This window comes from Schistocerca piceifrons, chromosome 5, assembly GCF_021461385.2.
Source record: "Schistocerca piceifrons isolate TAMUIC-IGC-003096 chromosome 5, iqSchPice1.1, whole genome shotgun sequence".
In the NCBI taxonomy this organism is placed as follows: Eukaryota; Metazoa; Arthropoda; class Insecta; order Orthoptera; family Acrididae; genus Schistocerca; species Schistocerca piceifrons.
In genome coordinates, this window is record NC_060142.1 from 598,932,008 (window position 1) to 598,949,159 (window position 17,152).

The 17,152-nt window shown below is 50.6% G+C and overlaps 30 non-coding genes across 30 annotated transcripts; all 30 read left to right on the forward strand.

The window, feature by feature from the left end:
• The first annotated feature begins 214 nt into the window (after positions 1–214).
• Trnat-cgu lies at positions 215–286 on the forward strand. The gene has a single exon. It is a non-coding gene; the product is annotated as a tRNA-Thr (tRNA).
• A 336-nt stretch (positions 287–622) lies between these two features.
• Positions 623–696, forward strand: Trnan-guu. Its single transcript has one exon. It is a non-coding gene; the product is annotated as a tRNA-Asn (tRNA).
• Positions 697–1,385: 689 nt separating this feature from the next.
• Positions 1,386–1,457, forward strand: Trnat-cgu. The gene has a single exon. It is a non-coding gene; the product is annotated as a tRNA-Thr (tRNA).
• A 334-nt stretch (positions 1,458–1,791) lies between these two features.
• Trnan-guu lies at positions 1,792–1,865 on the forward strand. Its single transcript has one exon. It is a non-coding gene; the product is annotated as a tRNA-Asn (tRNA).
• Positions 1,866–2,554: 689 nt separating this feature from the next.
• Trnat-cgu lies at positions 2,555–2,626 on the forward strand. Its single transcript has one exon. It is a non-coding gene; the product is annotated as a tRNA-Thr (tRNA).
• A 336-nt stretch (positions 2,627–2,962) lies between these two features.
• On the forward strand, positions 2,963–3,036 carry Trnan-guu. Its single transcript has one exon. It is a non-coding gene; the product is annotated as a tRNA-Asn (tRNA).
• Positions 3,037–3,725: 689 nt separating this feature from the next.
• Positions 3,726–3,797, forward strand: Trnat-cgu. Its single transcript has one exon. It is a non-coding gene; the product is annotated as a tRNA-Thr (tRNA).
• A 334-nt stretch (positions 3,798–4,131) lies between these two features.
• Positions 4,132–4,205, forward strand: Trnan-guu. Its single transcript has one exon. It is a non-coding gene; the product is annotated as a tRNA-Asn (tRNA).
• A 689-nt stretch (positions 4,206–4,894) lies between these two features.
• Positions 4,895–4,966, forward strand: Trnat-cgu. Its single transcript has one exon. It is a non-coding gene; the product is annotated as a tRNA-Thr (tRNA).
• A 334-nt stretch (positions 4,967–5,300) lies between these two features.
• Positions 5,301–5,374, forward strand: Trnan-guu. The gene has a single exon. It is a non-coding gene; the product is annotated as a tRNA-Asn (tRNA).
• A 689-nt stretch (positions 5,375–6,063) lies between these two features.
• Trnat-cgu lies at positions 6,064–6,135 on the forward strand. Its single transcript has one exon. It is a non-coding gene; the product is annotated as a tRNA-Thr (tRNA).
• A 334-nt stretch (positions 6,136–6,469) lies between these two features.
• Trnan-guu lies at positions 6,470–6,543 on the forward strand. Its single transcript has one exon. It is a non-coding gene; the product is annotated as a tRNA-Asn (tRNA).
• A 689-nt stretch (positions 6,544–7,232) lies between these two features.
• Trnat-cgu lies at positions 7,233–7,304 on the forward strand. Its single transcript has one exon. It is a non-coding gene; the product is annotated as a tRNA-Thr (tRNA).
• Positions 7,305–7,640: 336 nt separating this feature from the next.
• Trnan-guu lies at positions 7,641–7,714 on the forward strand. The gene has a single exon. It is a non-coding gene; the product is annotated as a tRNA-Asn (tRNA).
• A 689-nt stretch (positions 7,715–8,403) lies between these two features.
• Trnat-cgu lies at positions 8,404–8,475 on the forward strand. The gene has a single exon. It is a non-coding gene; the product is annotated as a tRNA-Thr (tRNA).
• Positions 8,476–8,809: 334 nt separating this feature from the next.
• Positions 8,810–8,883, forward strand: Trnan-guu. Its single transcript has one exon. It is a non-coding gene; the product is annotated as a tRNA-Asn (tRNA).
• A 689-nt stretch (positions 8,884–9,572) lies between these two features.
• On the forward strand, positions 9,573–9,644 carry Trnat-cgu. The gene has a single exon. It is a non-coding gene; the product is annotated as a tRNA-Thr (tRNA).
• A 334-nt stretch (positions 9,645–9,978) lies between these two features.
• Trnan-guu lies at positions 9,979–10,052 on the forward strand. Its single transcript has one exon. It is a non-coding gene; the product is annotated as a tRNA-Asn (tRNA).
• A 689-nt stretch (positions 10,053–10,741) lies between these two features.
• Positions 10,742–10,813, forward strand: Trnat-cgu. The gene has a single exon. It is a non-coding gene; the product is annotated as a tRNA-Thr (tRNA).
• Positions 10,814–11,147: 334 nt separating this feature from the next.
• Trnan-guu lies at positions 11,148–11,221 on the forward strand. The gene has a single exon. It is a non-coding gene; the product is annotated as a tRNA-Asn (tRNA).
• Positions 11,222–11,910: 689 nt separating this feature from the next.
• Positions 11,911–11,982, forward strand: Trnat-cgu. The gene has a single exon. It is a non-coding gene; the product is annotated as a tRNA-Thr (tRNA).
• A 335-nt stretch (positions 11,983–12,317) lies between these two features.
• On the forward strand, positions 12,318–12,392 carry Trnan-guu. The gene has a single exon. It is a non-coding gene; the product is annotated as a tRNA-Asn (tRNA).
• A 689-nt stretch (positions 12,393–13,081) lies between these two features.
• Positions 13,082–13,153, forward strand: Trnat-cgu. Its single transcript has one exon. It is a non-coding gene; the product is annotated as a tRNA-Thr (tRNA).
• A 335-nt stretch (positions 13,154–13,488) lies between these two features.
• Trnan-guu lies at positions 13,489–13,562 on the forward strand. The gene has a single exon. It is a non-coding gene; the product is annotated as a tRNA-Asn (tRNA).
• A 689-nt stretch (positions 13,563–14,251) lies between these two features.
• Trnat-cgu lies at positions 14,252–14,323 on the forward strand. Its single transcript has one exon. It is a non-coding gene; the product is annotated as a tRNA-Thr (tRNA).
• Positions 14,324–14,658: 335 nt separating this feature from the next.
• Trnan-guu lies at positions 14,659–14,733 on the forward strand. The gene has a single exon. It is a non-coding gene; the product is annotated as a tRNA-Asn (tRNA).
• A 689-nt stretch (positions 14,734–15,422) lies between these two features.
• Positions 15,423–15,494, forward strand: Trnat-cgu. Its single transcript has one exon. It is a non-coding gene; the product is annotated as a tRNA-Thr (tRNA).
• Positions 15,495–15,828: 334 nt separating this feature from the next.
• Positions 15,829–15,902, forward strand: Trnan-guu. Its single transcript has one exon. It is a non-coding gene; the product is annotated as a tRNA-Asn (tRNA).
• A 689-nt stretch (positions 15,903–16,591) lies between these two features.
• Trnat-cgu lies at positions 16,592–16,663 on the forward strand. Its single transcript has one exon. It is a non-coding gene; the product is annotated as a tRNA-Thr (tRNA).
• Positions 16,664–16,998: 335 nt separating this feature from the next.
• Trnan-guu lies at positions 16,999–17,073 on the forward strand. Its single transcript has one exon. It is a non-coding gene; the product is annotated as a tRNA-Asn (tRNA).
• Positions 17,074–17,152: the final 79 nt, after the last annotated feature.

The window sequence follows — 17,152 nt, forward strand, 5'->3', positions numbered from 1 at the left end:
CTGTGCACTAGGTCAGGATTGTGCAGACGGCAAACCTTTGGTGGCCCGACGCTCGTCGTCGATCGTAAGGGCGAAACAGTCAAGAGATTTGGAAAACGGCAATGTGGACACCCCCAGCAGCAGCTGTGTGCCAAATCCGATATCTGGTCGAGGGCTGCAAGATTCAGTGTGATGAAGTGACAATTCGGGGATAGCTCACGAACGCAAAGCTGCCGCCTTCTTAGCTCAGTGGTAGAGCACTGGTCTCGTAAACCAGGGGTCGTGAGTTCGAACCTCACAGAAGGCATTCTTTTTTTTTTTCACCTTCCTGCATGGAGCGGCGCTATCTCGACCAGCTTCTAACACATGGCAGTACACTGAATGAAAGGGATGTTCTACAACCTATGACTAGTATTCTACGGGCCTCAGAGTTTTTCTGAATGCATAGGCAGAAGAGTGGTTTGTATGCATTTTCTAGTATAATGTCATGCTTGGCGATGTCATTCGTTTATGAGCCTCGCTACAGTATGCATGCACGTTATCCATGTGAAGGGGCGTAAGCAGATGCTAATATTCTGCGAGATTCCTGCAGAAGGTATACGATTTGCCATGATACACAGAGCACAAGTGAACCAAAATCAACGCCTCCGTGGCGCAATCGGCTAGCGCGTTCGGCTGTTAACCGAAAGGTTGGTGGTTCGAGCCCACCCGGGGGCGAAATCGTTTTAACCGTCACAGAGGTGAGGACATACGTCAACTTTGTTAGAGATACACAGCTAGTGTGACAATTTGGCTGTGTTTGAGTGATGCCACAGGGCCTTGTACACATTCAGCCAAGTGACGCTGTAGGTAAAAACATGGCCCTACGCAGACGTTCTACTGTTTTCCTATTTATTCGTCGTGTGTGACACTGCAGTAGAGCGACGCCCACTACAAAAGACGTATTATTTACATTCAATTTCAGCGTACACGTCGCGAGTGCCATATGACAGGGCCTGTCTCTCGATGTCGATTTGTATTTGGTGTCACTTAAGTGTCGGTCTGCAGTAGGCCGCTGTTGGCCGAGCGACGTGCAGTCGCCTTACATGAAGCCCCGTGGGCAACGCCAGCGCCACTGTGGACAACAGCGCACTGCAGCCAGAGAGAGGAGCCGAAAGGCGCATTTCGCAGTCGAGCCACGCTATCCCACAAGCTGTGCACTAGGTCAGGATTGTGCAGACGGCAAACCTTTGGTGGCCCGACGCTCGTCGTCGATCGTAAGGGCGAAACAGTCAAGAGATTTGGAAAACGGCAATGTGGACACCCCCAGCAGCAGCTGTGTGCCAAATCCGATATCTGGTCGAGGGCTGCAAGATTCAGTGTGATGAAGTGACAATTCGGGGATAGCTCACGAACGCAAAGCTGCCGCCTTCTTAGCTCAGTGGTAGAGCACTGGTCTCGTAAACCAGGGGTCGTGAGTTCGAACCTCACAGAAGGCATTCTTTTTTTTTCACCTTCCTGCATGGAGCGGCGCTATCTCGACCAGCTTCTAACACATGGCAGTACACTGAATGAAAGGGATGTTCTACAACCTATGACTAGTATTCTACGGGCCTCAGAGTTTTTCTGAATGCATAGGCAGAAGAGTGGTTTGTATGCATTTTCTAGTATAATGTCATGCTTGGCGATGTCATTCGTTTATGAGCCTCGCTACAGTATGCATGCACGTTATCCATGTGAAGGGGCGTAAGCAGATGCTAATATTCTGCGAGATTCCTGCAGAAGGTATACGATTTGCCATGATACACAGAGCACAAGTGAACCAAAATCAAGGCCTCCGTGGCGCAATCGGCTAGCGCGTTCGGCTGTTAACCGAAAGGTTGGTGGTTCGAGCCCACCCGGGGGCGAAATCGTTTTAACCGTCACAGAGGTGAGGACATACGTCAACTTTGTTAGAGATACACAGCTAGTGTGACAATTTGGCTGTGTTTGAGTGATGCCACAGGGCCTTGTACACATTCAGCCAAGTGACGCTGTAGGTAAAAACATGGCCCTACGCAGACGTTCTACTGTTTTCCTATTTATTCGTCGTGTGTGACACTGCAGTAGAGCGACGCCCACTACAAAAGACGTATTATTTACATTCAATTTCAGCGTACACGTCGCGAGTGCCATATGACAGGGCCTGTCTCTCGATGTCGATTTGTATTTGGTGTCACTTAAGTGTCGGTCTGCAGTAGGCCGCTGTTGGCCGAGCGACGTGCAGTCGCCTTACATGAAGCCCCGTGGGCAACGCCAGCGCCACTGTGGACAACAGCGCACTGCAGCCAGAGAGAGGAGCCGAAAGGCGCATTTCGCAGTCGAGCCACGCTATCCCACAAGCTGTGCACTAGGTCAGGATTGTGCAGACGGCAAACCTTTGGTGGCCCGACGCTCGTCGTCGATCGTAAGGGCGAAACAGTCAAGAGATTTGGAAAACGGCAATGTGGACACCCCCAGCAGCAGCTGTGTGCCAAATCCGATATCTGGTCGAGGGCTGCAAGATTCAGTGTGATGAAGTGACAATTCGGGGATAGCTCACGAACGCAAAGCTGCCGCCTTCTTAGCTCAGTGGTAGAGCACTGGTCTCGTAAACCAGGGGTCGTGAGTTCGAACCTCACAGAAGGCATTCTTTTTTTTTTTCACCTTCCTGCATGGAGCGGCGCTATCTCGACCAGCTTCTAACACATGGCAGTACACTGAATGAAAGGGATGTTCTACAACCTATGACTAGTATTCTACGGGCCTCAGAGTTTTTCTGAATGCATAGGCAGAAGAGTGGTTTGTATGCATTTTCTAGTATAATGTCATGCTTGGCGATGTCATTCGTTTATGAGCCTCGCTACAGTATGCATGCACGTTATCCATGTGAAGGGGCGTAAGCAGATGCTAATATTCTGCGAGATTCCTGCAGAAGGTATACGATTTGCCATGATACACAGAGCACAAGTGAACCAAAATCAACGCCTCCGTGGCGCAATCGGCTAGCGCGTTCGGCTGTTAACCGAAAGGTTGGTGGTTCGAGCCCACCCGGGGGCGAAATCGTTTTAACCGTCACAGAGGTGAGGACATACGTCAACTTTGTTAGAGATACACAGCTAGTGTGACAATTTGGCTGTGTTTGAGTGATGCCACAGGGCCTTGTACACATTCAGCCAAGTGACGCTGTAGGTAAAAACATGGCCCTACGCAGACGTTCTACTGTTTTCCTATTTATTCGTCGTGTGTGACACTGCAGTAGAGCGACGCCCACTACAAAAGACGTATTATTTACATTCAATTTCAGCGTACACGTCGCGAGTGCCATATGACAGGGCCTGTCTCTCGATGTCGATTTGTATTTGGTGTCACTTAAGTGTCGGTCTGCAGTAGGCCGCTGTTGGCCGAGCGACGTGCAGTCGCCTTACATGAAGCCCCGTGGGCAACGCCAGCGCCACTGTGGACAACAGCGCACTGCAGCCAGAGAGAGGAGCCGAAAGGCGCATTTCGCAGTCGAGCCACGCTATCCCACAAGCTGTGCACTAGGTCAGGATTGTGCAGACGGCAAACCTTTGGTGGCCCGACGCTCGTCGTCGATCGTAAGGGCGAAACAGTCAAGAGATTTGGAAAACGGCAATGTGGACACCCCCAGCAGCAGCTGTGTGCCAAATCCGATATCTGGTCGAGGGCTGCAAGATTCAGTGTGATGAAGTGACAATTCGGGGATAGCTCACGAACGCAAAGCTGCCGCCTTCTTAGCTCAGTGGTAGAGCACTGGTCTCGTAAACCAGGGGTCGTGAGTTCGAACCTCACAGAAGGCATTCTTTTTTTTTCACCTTCCTGCATGGAGCGGCGCTATCTCGACCAGCTTCTAACACATGGCAGTACACTGAATGAAAGGGATGTTCTACAACCTATGACTAGTATTCTACGGGCCTCAGAGTTTTTCTGAATGCATAGGCAGAAGAGTGGTTTGTATGCATTTTCTAGTATAATGTCATGCTTGGCGATGTCATTCGTTTATGAGCCTCGCTACAGTATGCATGCACGTTATCCATGTGAAGGGGCGTAAGCAGATGCTAATATTCTGCGAGATTCCTGCAGAAGGTATACGATTTGCCATGATACACAGAGCACAAGTGAACCAAAATCAAGGCCTCCGTGGCGCAATCGGCTAGCGCGTTCGGCTGTTAACCGAAAGGTTGGTGGTTCGAGCCCACCCGGGGGCGAAATCGTTTTAACCGTCACAGAGGTGAGGACATACGTCAACTTTGTTAGAGATACACAGCTAGTGTGACAATTTGGCTGTGTTTGAGTGATGCCACAGGGCCTTGTACACATTCAGCCAAGTGACGCTGTAGGTAAAAACATGGCCCTACGCAGACGTTCTACTGTTTTCCTATTTATTCGTCGTGTGTGACACTGCAGTAGAGCGACGCCCACTACAAAAGACGTATTATTTACATTCAATTTCAGCGTACACGTCGCGAGTGCCATATGACAGGGCCTGTCTCTCGATGTCGATTTGTATTTGGTGTCACTTAAGTGTCGGTCTGCAGTAGGCCGCTGTTGGCCGAGCGACGTGCAGTCGCCTTACATGAAGCCCCGTGGGCAACGCCAGCGCCACTGTGGACAACAGCGCACTGCAGCCAGAGAGAGGAGCCGAAAGGCGCATTTCGCAGTCGAGCCACGCTATCCCACAAGCTGTGCACTAGGTCAGGATTGTGCAGACGGCAAACCTTTGGTGGCCCGACGCTCGTCGTCGATCGTAAGGGCGAAACAGTCAAGAGATTTGGAAAACGGCAATGTGGACACCCCCAGCAGCAGCTGTGTGCCTAATCCGATATCTGGTCGAGGGCTGCAAGATTCAGTGTGATGAAGTGACAATTCGGGGATAGCTCACGAACGCAAAGCTGCCGCCTTCTTAGCTCAGTGGTAGAGCACTGGTCTCGTAAACCAGGGGTCGTGAGTTCGAACCTCACAGAAGGCATTCTTTTTTTTTCACCTTCCTGCATGGAGCGGCGCTATCTCGACCAGCTTCTAACACATGGCAGTACACTGAATGAAAGGGATGTTCTACAACCTATGACTAGTATTCTACGGGCCTCAGAGTTTTTCTGAATGCATAGGCAGAAGAGTGGTTTGTATGCATTTTCTAGTATAATGTCATGCTTGGCGATGTCATTCGTTTATGAGCCTCGCTACAGTATGCATGCACGTTATCCATGTGAAGGGGCGTAAGCAGATGCTAATATTCTGCGAGATTCCTGCAGAAGGTATACGATTTGCCATGATACACAGAGCACAAGTGAACCAAAATCAAGGCCTCCGTGGCGCAATCGGCTAGCGCGTTCGGCTGTTAACCGAAAGGTTGGTGGTTCGAGCCCACCCGGGGGCGAAATCGTTTTAACCGTCACAGAGGTGAGGACATACGTCAACTTTGTTAGAGATACACAGCTAGTGTGACAATTTGGCTGTGTTTGAGTGATGCCACAGGGCCTTGTACACATTCAGCCAAGTGACGCTGTAGGTAAAAACATGGCCCTACGCAGACGTTCTACTGTTTTCCTATTTATTCGTCGTGTGTGACACTGCAGTAGAGCGACGCCCACTACAAAAGACGTATTATTTACATTCAATTTCAGCGTACACGTCGCGAGTGCCATATGACAGGGCCTGTCTCTCGATGTCGATTTGTATTTGGTGTCACTTAAGTGTCGGTCTGCAGTAGGCCGCTGTTGGCCGAGCGACGTGCAGTCGCCTTACATGAAGCCCCGTGGGCAACGCCAGCGCCACTGTGGACAACAGCGCACTGCAGCCAGAGAGAGGAGCCGAAAGGCGCATTTCGCAGTCGAGCCACGCTATCCCACAAGCTGTGCACTAGGTCAGGATTGTGCAGACGGCAAACCTTTGGTGGCCCGACGCTCGTCGTCGATCGTAAGGGCGAAACAGTCAAGAGATTTGGAAAACGGCAATGTGGACACCCCCAGCAGCAGCTGTGTGCCAAATCCGATATCTGGTCGAGGGCTGCAAGATTCAGTGTGATGAAGTGACAATTCGGGGATAGCTCACGAACGCAAAGCTGCCGCCTTCTTAGCTCAGTGGTAGAGCACTGGTCTCGTAAACCAGGGGTCGTGAGTTCGAACCTCACAGAAGGCATTCTTTTTTTTTCACCTTCCTGCATGGAGCGGCGCTATCTCGACCAGCTTCTAACACATGGCAGTACACTGAATGAAAGGGATGTTCTACAACCTATGACTAGTATTCTACGGGCCTCAGAGTTTTTCTGAATGCATAGGCAGAAGAGTGGTTTGTATGCATTTTCTAGTATAATGTCATGCTTGGCGATGTCATTCGTTTATGAGCCTCGCTACAGTATGCATGCACGTTATCCATGTGAAGGGGCGTAAGCAGATGCTAATATTCTGCGAGATTCCTGCAGAAGGTATACGATTTGCCATGATACACAGAGCACAAGTGAACCAAAATCAAGGCCTCCGTGGCGCAATCGGCTAGCGCGTTCGGCTGTTAACCGAAAGGTTGGTGGTTCGAGCCCACCCGGGGGCGAAATCGTTTTAACCGTCACAGAGGTGAGGACATACGTCAACTTTGTTAGAGATACACAGCTAGTGTGACAATTTGGCTGTGTTTGAGTGATGCCACAGGGCCTTGTACACATTCAGCCAAGTGACGCTGTAGGTAAAAACATGGCCCTACGCAGACGTTCTACTGTTTTCCTATTTATTCGTCGTGTGTGACACTGCAGTAGAGCGACGCCCACTACAAAAGACGTATTATTTACATTCAATTTCAGCGTACACGTCGCGAGTGCCATATGACAGGGCCTGTCTCTCGATGTCGATTTGTATTTGGTGTCACTTAAGTGTCGGTCTGCAGTAGGCCGCTGTTGGCCGAGCGACGTGCAGTCGCCTTACATGAAGCCCCGTGGGCAACGCCAGCGCCACTGTGGACAACAGCGCACTGCAGCCAGAGAGAGGAGCCGAAAGGCGCATTTCGCAGTCGAGCCACGCTATCCCACAAGCTGTGCACTAGGTCAGGATTGTGCAGACGGCAAACCTTTGGTGGCCCGACGCTCGTCGTCGATCGTAAGGGCGAAACAGTCAAGAGATTTGGAAAACGGCAATGTGGACACCCCCAGCAGCAGCTGTGTGCCAAATCCGATATCTGGTCGAGGGCTGCAAGATTCAGTGTGATGAAGTGACAATTCGGGGATAGCTCACGAACGCAAAGCTGCCGCCTTCTTAGCTCAGTGGTAGAGCACTGGTCTCGTAAACCAGGGGTCGTGAGTTCGAACCTCACAGAAGGCATTCTTTTTTTTTTTCACCTTCCTGCATGGAGCGGCGCTATCTCGACCAGCTTCTAACACATGGCAGTACACTGAATGAAAGGGATGTTCTACAACCTATGACTAGTATTCTACGGGCCTCAGAGTTTTTCTGAATGCATAGGCAGAAGAGTGGTTTGTATGCATTTTCTAGTATAATGTCATGCTTGGCGATGTCATTCGTTTATGAGCCTCGCTACAGTATGCATGCACGTTATCCATGTGAAGGGGCGTAAGCAGATGCTAATATTCTGCGAGATTCCTGCAGAAGGTATACGATTTGCCATGATACACAGAGCACAAGTGAACCAAAATCAACGCCTCCGTGGCGCAATCGGCTAGCGCGTTCGGCTGTTAACCGAAAGGTCGGTGGTTCGAGCCCACCCGGGGGCGAAATCGTTTTAACCGTCACAGAGGTGAGGACATACGTCAACTTTGTTAGAGATACACAGCTAGTGTGACAATTTGGCTGTGTTTGAGTGATGCCACAGGGCCTTGTACACATTCAGCCAAGTGACGCTGTAGGTAAAAACATGGCCCTACGCAGACGTTCTACTGTTTTCCTATTTATTCGTCGTGTGTGACACTGCAGTAGAGCGACGCCCACTACAAAAGACGTATTATTTACATTCAATTTCAGCGTACACGTCGCGAGTGCCATATGACAGGGCCTGTCTCTCGATGTCGATTTGTATTTGGTGTCACTTAAGTGTCGGTCTGCAGTAGGCCGCTGTTGGCCGAGCGACGTGCAGTCGCCTTACATGAAGCCCCGTGGGCAACGCCAGCGCCACTGTGGACAACAGCGCACTGCAGCCAGAGAGAGGAGCCGAAAGGCGCATTTCGCAGTCGAGCCACGCTATCCCACAAGCTGTGCACTAGGTCAGGATTGTGCAGACGGCAAACCTTTGGTGGCCCGACGCTCGTCGTCGATCGTAAGGGCGAAACAGTCAAGAGATTTGGAAAACGGCAATGTGGACACCCCCAGCAGCAGCTGTGTGCCAAATCCGATATCTGGTCGAGGGCTGCAAGATTCAGTGTGATGAAGTGACAATTCGGGGATAGCTCACGAACGCAAAGCTGCCGCCTTCTTAGCTCAGTGGTAGAGCACTGGTCTCGTAAACCAGGGGTCGTGAGTTCGAACCTCACAGAAGGCATTCTTTTTTTTTCACCTTCCTGCATGGAGCGGCGCTATCTCGACCAGCTTCTAACACATGGCAGTACACTGAATGAAAGGGATGTTCTACAACCTATGACTAGTATTCTACGGGCCTCAGAGTTTTTCTGAATGCATAGGCAGAAGAGTGGTTTGTATGCATTTTCTAGTATAATGTCATGCTTGGCGATGTCATTCGTTTATGAGCCTCGCTACAGTATGCATGCACGTTATCCATGTGAAGGGGCGTAAGCAGATGCTAATATTCTGCGAGATTCCTGCAGAAGGTATACGATTTGCCATGATACACAGAGCACAAGTGAACCAAAATCAAGGCCTCCGTGGCGCAATCGGCTAGCGCGTTCGGCTGTTAACCGAAAGGTTGGTGGTTCGAGCCCACCCGGGGGCGAAATCGTTTTAACCGTCACAGAGGTGAGGACATACGTCAACTTTGTTAGAGATACACAGCTAGTGTGACAATTTGGCTGTGTTTGAGTGATGCCACAGGGCCTTGTACACATTCAGCCAAGTGACGCTGTAGGTAAAAACATGGCCCTACGCAGACGTTCTACTGTTTTCCTATTTATTCGTCGTGTGTGACACTGCAGTAGAGCGACGCCCACTACAAAAGACGTATTATTTACATTCAATTTCAGCGTACACGTCGCGAGTGCCATATGACAGGGCCTGTCTCTCGATGTCGATTTGTATTTGGTGTCACTTAAGTGTCGGTCTGCAGTAGGCCGCTGTTGGCCGAGCGACGTGCAGTCGCCTTACATGAAGCCCCGTGGGCAACGCCAGCGCCACTGTGGACAACAGCGCACTGCAGCCAGAGAGAGGAGCCGAAAGGCGCATTTCGCAGTCGAGCCACGCTATCCCACAAGCTGTGCACTAGGTCAGGATTGTGCAGACGGCAAACCTTTGGTGGCCCGACGCTCGTCGTCGATCGTAAGGGCGAAACAGTCAAGAGATTTGGAAAACGGCAATGTGGACACCCCCAGCAGCAGCTGTGTGCCTAATCCGATATCTGGTCGAGGGCTGCAAGATTCAGTGTGATGAAGTGACAATTCGGGGATAGCTCACGAACGCAAAGCTGCCGCCTTCTTAGCTCAGTGGTAGAGCACTGGTCTCGTAAACCAGGGGTCGTGAGTTCGAACCTCACAGAAGGCATTCTTTTTTTTTCACCTTCCTGCATGGAGCGGCGCTATCTCGACCAGCTTCTAACACATGGCAGTACACTGAATGAAAGGGATGTTCTACAACCTATGACTAGTATTCTACGGGCCTCAGAGTTTTTCTGAATGCATAGGCAGAAGAGTGGTTTGTATGCATTTTCTAGTATAATGTCATGCTTGGCGATGTCATTCGTTTATGAGCCTCGCTACAGTATGCATGCACGTTATCCATGTGAAGGGGCGTAAGCAGATGCTAATATTCTGCGAGATTCCTGCAGAAGGTATACGATTTGCCATGATACACAGAGCACAAGTGAACCAAAATCAAGGCCTCCGTGGCGCAATCGGCTAGCGCGTTCGGCTGTTAACCGAAAGGTTGGTGGTTCGAGCCCACCCGGGGGCGAAATCGTTTTAACCGTCACAGAGGTGAGGACATACGTCAACTTTGTTAGAGATACACAGCTAGTGTGACAATTTGGCTGTGTTTGAGTGATGCCACAGGGCCTTGTACACATTCAGCCAAGTGACGCTGTAGGTAAAAACATGGCCCTACGCAGACGTTCTACTGTTTTCCTATTTATTCGTCGTGTGTGACACTGCAGTAGAGCGACGCCCACTACAAAAGACGTATTATTTACATTCAATTTCAGCGTACACGTCGCGAGTGCCATATGACAGGGCCTGTCTCTCGATGTCGATTTGTATTTGGTGTCACTTAAGTGTCGGTCTGCAGTAGGCCGCTGTTGGCCGAGCGACGTGCAGTCGCCTTACATGAAGCCCCGTGGGCAACGCCAGCGCCACTGTGGACAACAGCGCACTGCAGCCAGAGAGAGGAGCCGAAAGGCGCATTTCGCAGTCGAGCCACGCTATCCCACAAGCTGTGCACTAGGTCAGGATTGTGCAGACGGCAAACCTTTGGTGGCCCGACGCTCGTCGTCGATCGTAAGGGCGAAACAGTCAAGAGATTTGGAAAACGGCAATGTGGACACCCCCAGCAGCAGCTGTGTGCCAAATCCGATATCTGGTCGAGGGCTGCAAGATTCAGTGTGATGAAGTGACAATTCGGGGATAGCTCACGAACGCAAAGCTGCCGCCTTCTTAGCTCAGTGGTAGAGCACTGGTCTCGTAAACCAGGGGTCGTGAGTTCGAACCTCACAGAAGGCATTCTTTTTTTTTCACCTTCCTGCATGGAGCGGCGCTATCTCGACCAGCTTCTAACACATGGCAGTACACTGAATGAAAGGGATGTTCTACAACCTATGACTAGTATTCTACGGGCCTCAGAGTTTTTCTGAATGCATAGGCAGAAGAGTGGTTTGTATGCATTTTCTAGTATAATGTCATGCTTGGCGATGTCATTCGTTTATGAGCCTCGCTACAGTATGCATGCACGTTATCCATGTGAAGGGGCGTAAGCAGATGCTAATATTCTGCGAGATTCCTGCAGAAGGTATACGATTTGCCATGATACACAGAGCACAAGTGAACCAAAATCAAGGCCTCCGTGGCGCAATCGGCTAGCGCGTTCGGCTGTTAACCGAAAGGTTGGTGGTTCGAGCCCACCCGGGGGCGAAATCGTTTTAACCGTCACAGAGGTGAGGACATACGTCAACTTTGTTAGAGATACACAGCTAGTGTGACAATTTGGCTGTGTTTGAGTGATGCCACAGGGCCTTGTACACATTCAGCCAAGTGACGCTGTAGGTAAAAACATGGCCCTACGCAGACGTTCTACTGTTTTCCTATTTATTCGTCGTGTGTGACACTGCAGTAGAGCGACGCCCACTACAAAAGACGTATTATTTACATTCAATTTCAGCGTACACGTCGCGAGTGCCATATGACAGGGCCTGTCTCTCGATGTCGATTTGTATTTGGTGTCACTTAAGTGTCGGTCTGCAGTAGGCCGCTGTTGGCCGAGCGACGTGCAGTCGCCTTACATGAAGCCCCGTGGGCAACGCCAGCGCCACTGTGGACAACAGCGCACTGCAGCCAGAGAGAGGAGCCGAAAGGCGCATTTCGCAGTCGAGCCACGCTATCCCACAAGCTGTGCACTAGGTCAGGATTGTGCAGACGGCAAACCTTTGGTGGCCCGACGCTCGTCGTCGATCGTAAGGGCGAAACAGTCAAGAGATTTGGAAAACGGCAATGTGGACACCCCCAGCAGCAGCTGTGTGCCAAATCCGATATCTGGTCGAGGGCTGCAAGATTCAGTGTGATGAAGTGACAATTCGGGGATAGCTCACGAACGCAAAGCTGCCGCCTTCTTAGCTCAGTGGTAGAGCACTGGTCTCGTAAACCAGGGGTCGTGAGTTCGAACCTCACAGAAGGCATTCTTTTTTTTTTTCACCTTCCTGCATGGAGCGGCGCTATCTCGACCAGCTTCTAACACATGGCAGTACACTGAATGAAAGGGATGTTCTACAACCTATGACTAGTATTCTACGGGCCTCAGAGTTTTTCTGAATGCATAGGCAGAAGAGTGGTTTGTATGCATTTTCTAGTATAATGTCATGCTTGGCGATGTCATTCGTTTATGAGCCTCGCTACAGTATGCATGCACGTTATCCATGTGAAGGGGCGTAAGCAGATGCTAATATTCTGCGAGATTCCTGCAGAAGGTATACGATTTGCCATGATACACAGAGCACAAGTGAACCAAAATCAAGGCCTCCGTGGCGCAATCGGCTAGCGCGTTCGGCTGTTAACCGAAAGGTTGGTGGTTCGAGCCCACCCGGGGTCGAAATCGTTTTAACCGTCACGGAGGTGAGGACATACGTCAACTTTGTTAGAGATACACAGCTAGTGTGACAATTTGGCTGTGTTTGAGTGATGCCACAGGGCCTTGTACACATTCAGCCAAGTGACGCTGTAGGTAAAAACATGGCCCTACGCAGACGTTCTACTGTTTTCCTATTTATTCGTCGTGTGTGACACTGCAGTAGAGCGACGCCCACTACAAAAGACGTATTATTTACATTAAATTTCAGCGTACACGTCGCGAGTGCCATATGACAGGGCCTGTCTCTCGATGTCGATTTGTATTTGGTGTCACTTAAGTGTCGGTCTGCAGTAGGCCGCTGTTGGCCGAGCGACGTGCAGTCGCCTTACATGAAGCCCCGTGGGCAACGCCAGCGCCACTGTGGACAACAGCGCACTGCAGCCAGAGAGAGGAGCCGAAAGGCGCATTTCGCAGTCGAGCCACGCTATCCCACAAGCTGTGCACTAGGTCAGGATTGTGCAGACGGCAAACCTTTGGTGGCCCGACGCTCGTCGTCGATCGTAAGGGCGAAACAGTCAAGAGATTTGGAAAACGGCAATGTGGACACCCCCAGCAGCAGCTGTGTGCCAAATCCGATATCTGGTCGAGGGCTGCAAGATTCAGTGTGATGAAGTGACAATTCGGGGATAGCTCACGAACGCAAAGCTGCCGCCTTCTTAGTTCAGTGGTAGAGCACTGGTCTCGTAAACCAGGGGTCGTGAGTTCGAACCTCACAGAAGGCATTCTTTTTTTTTTCACCTTCCTGCATGGAGCGGCGCTATCTCGACCAGCTTCTAACACATGGCAGTACACTGAATGAAAGGGATGTTCTACAACCTATGACTAGTATTCTACGGGCCTCAGAGTTTTTCTGAATGCATAGGCAGAAGAGTGGTTTGTATGCATTTTCTAGTATAATGTCATGCTTGGCGATGTCATTCGTTTATGAGCCTCGCTACAGTATGCATGCACGTTATCCATGTGAAGGGGCGTAAGCAGATGCTAATATTCTGCGAGATTCCTGCAGAAGGTATACGATTTGCCATGATACACAGAGCACAAGTGAACCAAAATCAAGGCCTCCGTGGCGCAATCGGCTAGCGCGTTCGGCTGTTAACCGAAAGGTTGGTGGTTCGAGCCCACCCGGGGGCGAAATCGTTTTAACCGTCACAGAGGTGAGGACATACGTCAACTTTGTTAGAGATACACAGCTAGTGTGACAATTTGGCTGTGTTTGAGTGATGCCACAGGGCCTTGTACACATTCAGCCAAGTGACGCTGTAGGTAAAAACATGGCCCTACGCAGACGTTCTACTGTTTTCCTATTTATTCGTCGTGTGTGACACTGCAGTAGAGCGACGCCCACTACAAAAGACGTATTATTTACATTCAATTTCAGCGTACACGTCGCGAGTGCCATATGACAGGGCCTGTCTCTCGATGTCGATTTGTATTTGGTGTCACTTAAGTGTCGGTCTGCAGTAGGCCGCTGTTGGCCGAGCGACGTGCAGTCGCCTTACATGAAGCCCCGTGGGCAACGCCAGCGCCACTGTGGACAACAGCGCACTGCAGCCAGAGAGAGGAGCCGAAAGGCGCATTTCGCAGTCGAGCCACGCTATCCCACAAGCTGTGCACTAGGTCAGGATTGTGCAGACGGCAAACCTTTGGTGGCCCGACGCTCGTCGTCGATCGTAAGGGCGAAACAGTCAAGAGATTTGGAAAACGGCAATGTGGACACCCCCAGCAGCAGCTGTGTGCCAAATCCGATATCTGGTCGAGGGCTGCAAGATTCAGTGTGATGAAGTGACAATTCGGGGATAGCTCACGAACGCAAAGCTGCCGCCTTCTTAGCTCAGTGGTAGAGCACTGGTCTCGTAAACCAGGGGTCGTGAGTTCGAACCTCACAGAAGGCATTCTTTTTTTTTTTCACCTTCCTGCATGGAGCGGCGCTATCTCGACCAGCTTCTAACACATGGCAGTACACTGAATGAAAGGGATGTTCTACAACCTATGACTAGTATTCTACGGGCCTCAGAGTTTTTCTGAATGCATAGGCAGAAGAGTGGTTTGTATGCATTTTCTAGTATAATGTCATGCTTGGCGATGTCATTCGTTTATGAGCCTCGCTACAGTATGCATGCACGTTATCCATGTGAAGGGGCGTAAGCAGATGCTAATATTCTGCGAGATTCCTGCAGAAGGTATACGATTTGCCATGATACACAGAGCACAAGTGAACCAAAATCAAGGCCTCCGTGGCGCAATCGGCTAGCGCGTTCGGCTGTTAACCGAAAGGTTGGTGGTTCGAGCCCACCCGGGGTCGAAATCGTTTTAACCGTCACGGAGGTGAGGACATACGTCAACTTTGTTAGAGATACACAGCTAGTGTGACAATTTGGCTGTGTTTGAGTGATGCCACAGGGCCTTGTACACATTCAGCCAAGTGACGCTGTAGGTAAAAACATGGCCCTACGCAGACGTTCTACTGTTTTCCTATTTATTCGTCGTGTGTGACACTGCAGTAGAGCGACGCCCACTACAAAAGACGTATTATTTACATTCAATTTCAGCGTACACGTCGCGAGTGCCATATGACAGGGCCTGTCTCTCGATGTCGATTTGTATTTGGTGTCACTTAAGTGTCGGTCTGCAGTAGGCCGCTGTTGGCCGAGCGACGTGCAGTCGCCTTACATGAAGCCCCGTGGGCAACGCCAGCGCCACTGTGGACAACAGCGCACTGCAGCCAGAGAGAGGAGCCGAAAGGCGCATTTCGCAGTCGAGCCACGCTATCCCACAAGCTGTGCACTAGGTCAGGATTGTGCAGACGGCAAACCTTTGGTGGCCCGACGCTCGTCGTCGATCGTAAGGGCGAAACAGTCAAGAGATTTGGAAAACGGCAATGTGGACACCCCCAGCAGCAGCTGTGTGCCAAATCCGATATCTGGTCGAGGGCTGCAAGATTCAGTGTGATGAAGTGACAATTCGGGGATAGCTCACGAACGCAAAGCTGCCGCCTTCTTAGTTCAGTGGTAGAGCACTGGTCTCGTAAACCAGGGGTCGTGAGTTCGAACCTCACAGAAGGCATTCTTTTTTTTTCACCTTCCTGCATGGAGCGGCGCTATCTCGACCAGCTTCTAACACATGGCAGTACACTGAATGAAAGGGATGTTCTACAACCTATGACTAGTATTCTACGGGCCTCAGAGTTTTTCTGAATGCATAGGCAGAAGAGTGGTTTGTATGCATTTTCTAGTATAATGTCATGCTTGGCGATGTCATTCGTTTATGAGCCTCGCTACAGTATGCATGCACGTTATCCATGTGAAGGGGCGTAAGCAGATGCTAATATTCTGCGAGATTCCTGCAGAAGGTATACGATTTGCCATGATACACAGAGCACAAGTGAACCAAAATCAAGGCCTCCGTGGCGCAATCGGCTAGCGCGTTCGGCTGTTAACCGAAAGTTTGGTGGTTCGAGCCCACCCGGGGGCGAAATCGTTTTAACCGTCACAGAGGTGAGGACATACGTCAACTTTGTTAGAGATACACAGCTAGTGTGACAATTTGGCTGTGTTTGAGTGATGCCACAGGGCCTTGTACACATTCAGCCAAGTGACGCTGTAGGTAAAAACATGGCCCTACGCAGACGTTCTACTGTTTTCCTATTTATTCGTCGTGTGTGACACTGCAGTAGAGCGACGCCCACTACAAAAGACGTATTATTTACATTCAATTTCAGCGTACACGTCGCGAGTGCCATATGACAGGGCCTGTCTCTCGATGTCGATTTGTATTTGGTGTCACTTAAGTGTCGGTCTGCAGTAGGCCGCTGTTGGCCGAGCGACGTGCAGTCGCCTTACATGAAGCCCCGTGGGCAACGCCAGCGCCACTGTGGACAACAGCGCACTGCAGCCAGAGAGAGGAGCCGAAAGGCGCATTTCGCAGTCGAGCCACGCTATCCCACAAGCTGTGCACTAGGTCAGGATTGTGCAGACGGCAAACCTTTGGTGGCCCGACGCTCGTCGTCGATCGTAAGGGCGAAACAGTCAAGAGATTTGGAAAACGGCAATGTGGACACCCCCAGCAGCAGCTGTGTGCCAAATCCGATATCTGGTCGAGGGCTGCAAGATTCAGTGTGATGAAGTGACAATTCGGGGATAGCTCACGAACGCAAAGCTGCCGCCTTCTTAGCTCAGTGGTAGAGCACTGGTCTCGTAAACCAGGGGTCGTGAGTTCGAACCTCACAGAAGGCATTCTTTTTTTTTTTCACCTTCCTGCATGGAGCGGCGCTATCTCGACCAGCTTCTAACACATGGCAGTACACTGAATGAAGGGGATGTTCTACAACCTATGACTAGTATTCTACGGGCCTCAGAGTTTTTCTGAATGCATAGGCAGAAGAGTGGTTTGTATGCATTTTCTAGTATAATGTCATGCTTGGCGATGTCATTCGTTTATGAGCCTCGCTACAGTATGCATGCACGTTATCCATGTGAAGGGGCGTAAGCAGATGCTAATATTCTGCGAGATTCCTGCAGAAGGTATACGATTTGCCATGATACACAGAGCACAAGTGAACCAAAATCAAGGCCTCCGTGGCGCAATCGGCTAGCGCGTTCGGCTGTTAACCGAAAGGTTGGTGGTTCGAGCCCACCCGGGGTCGAAATCGTTTTAACCGTCACGGAGGTGAGGACATACGTCAACTTTGTTAGAGATACACAGCTAGTGTGACAATTTGGCTG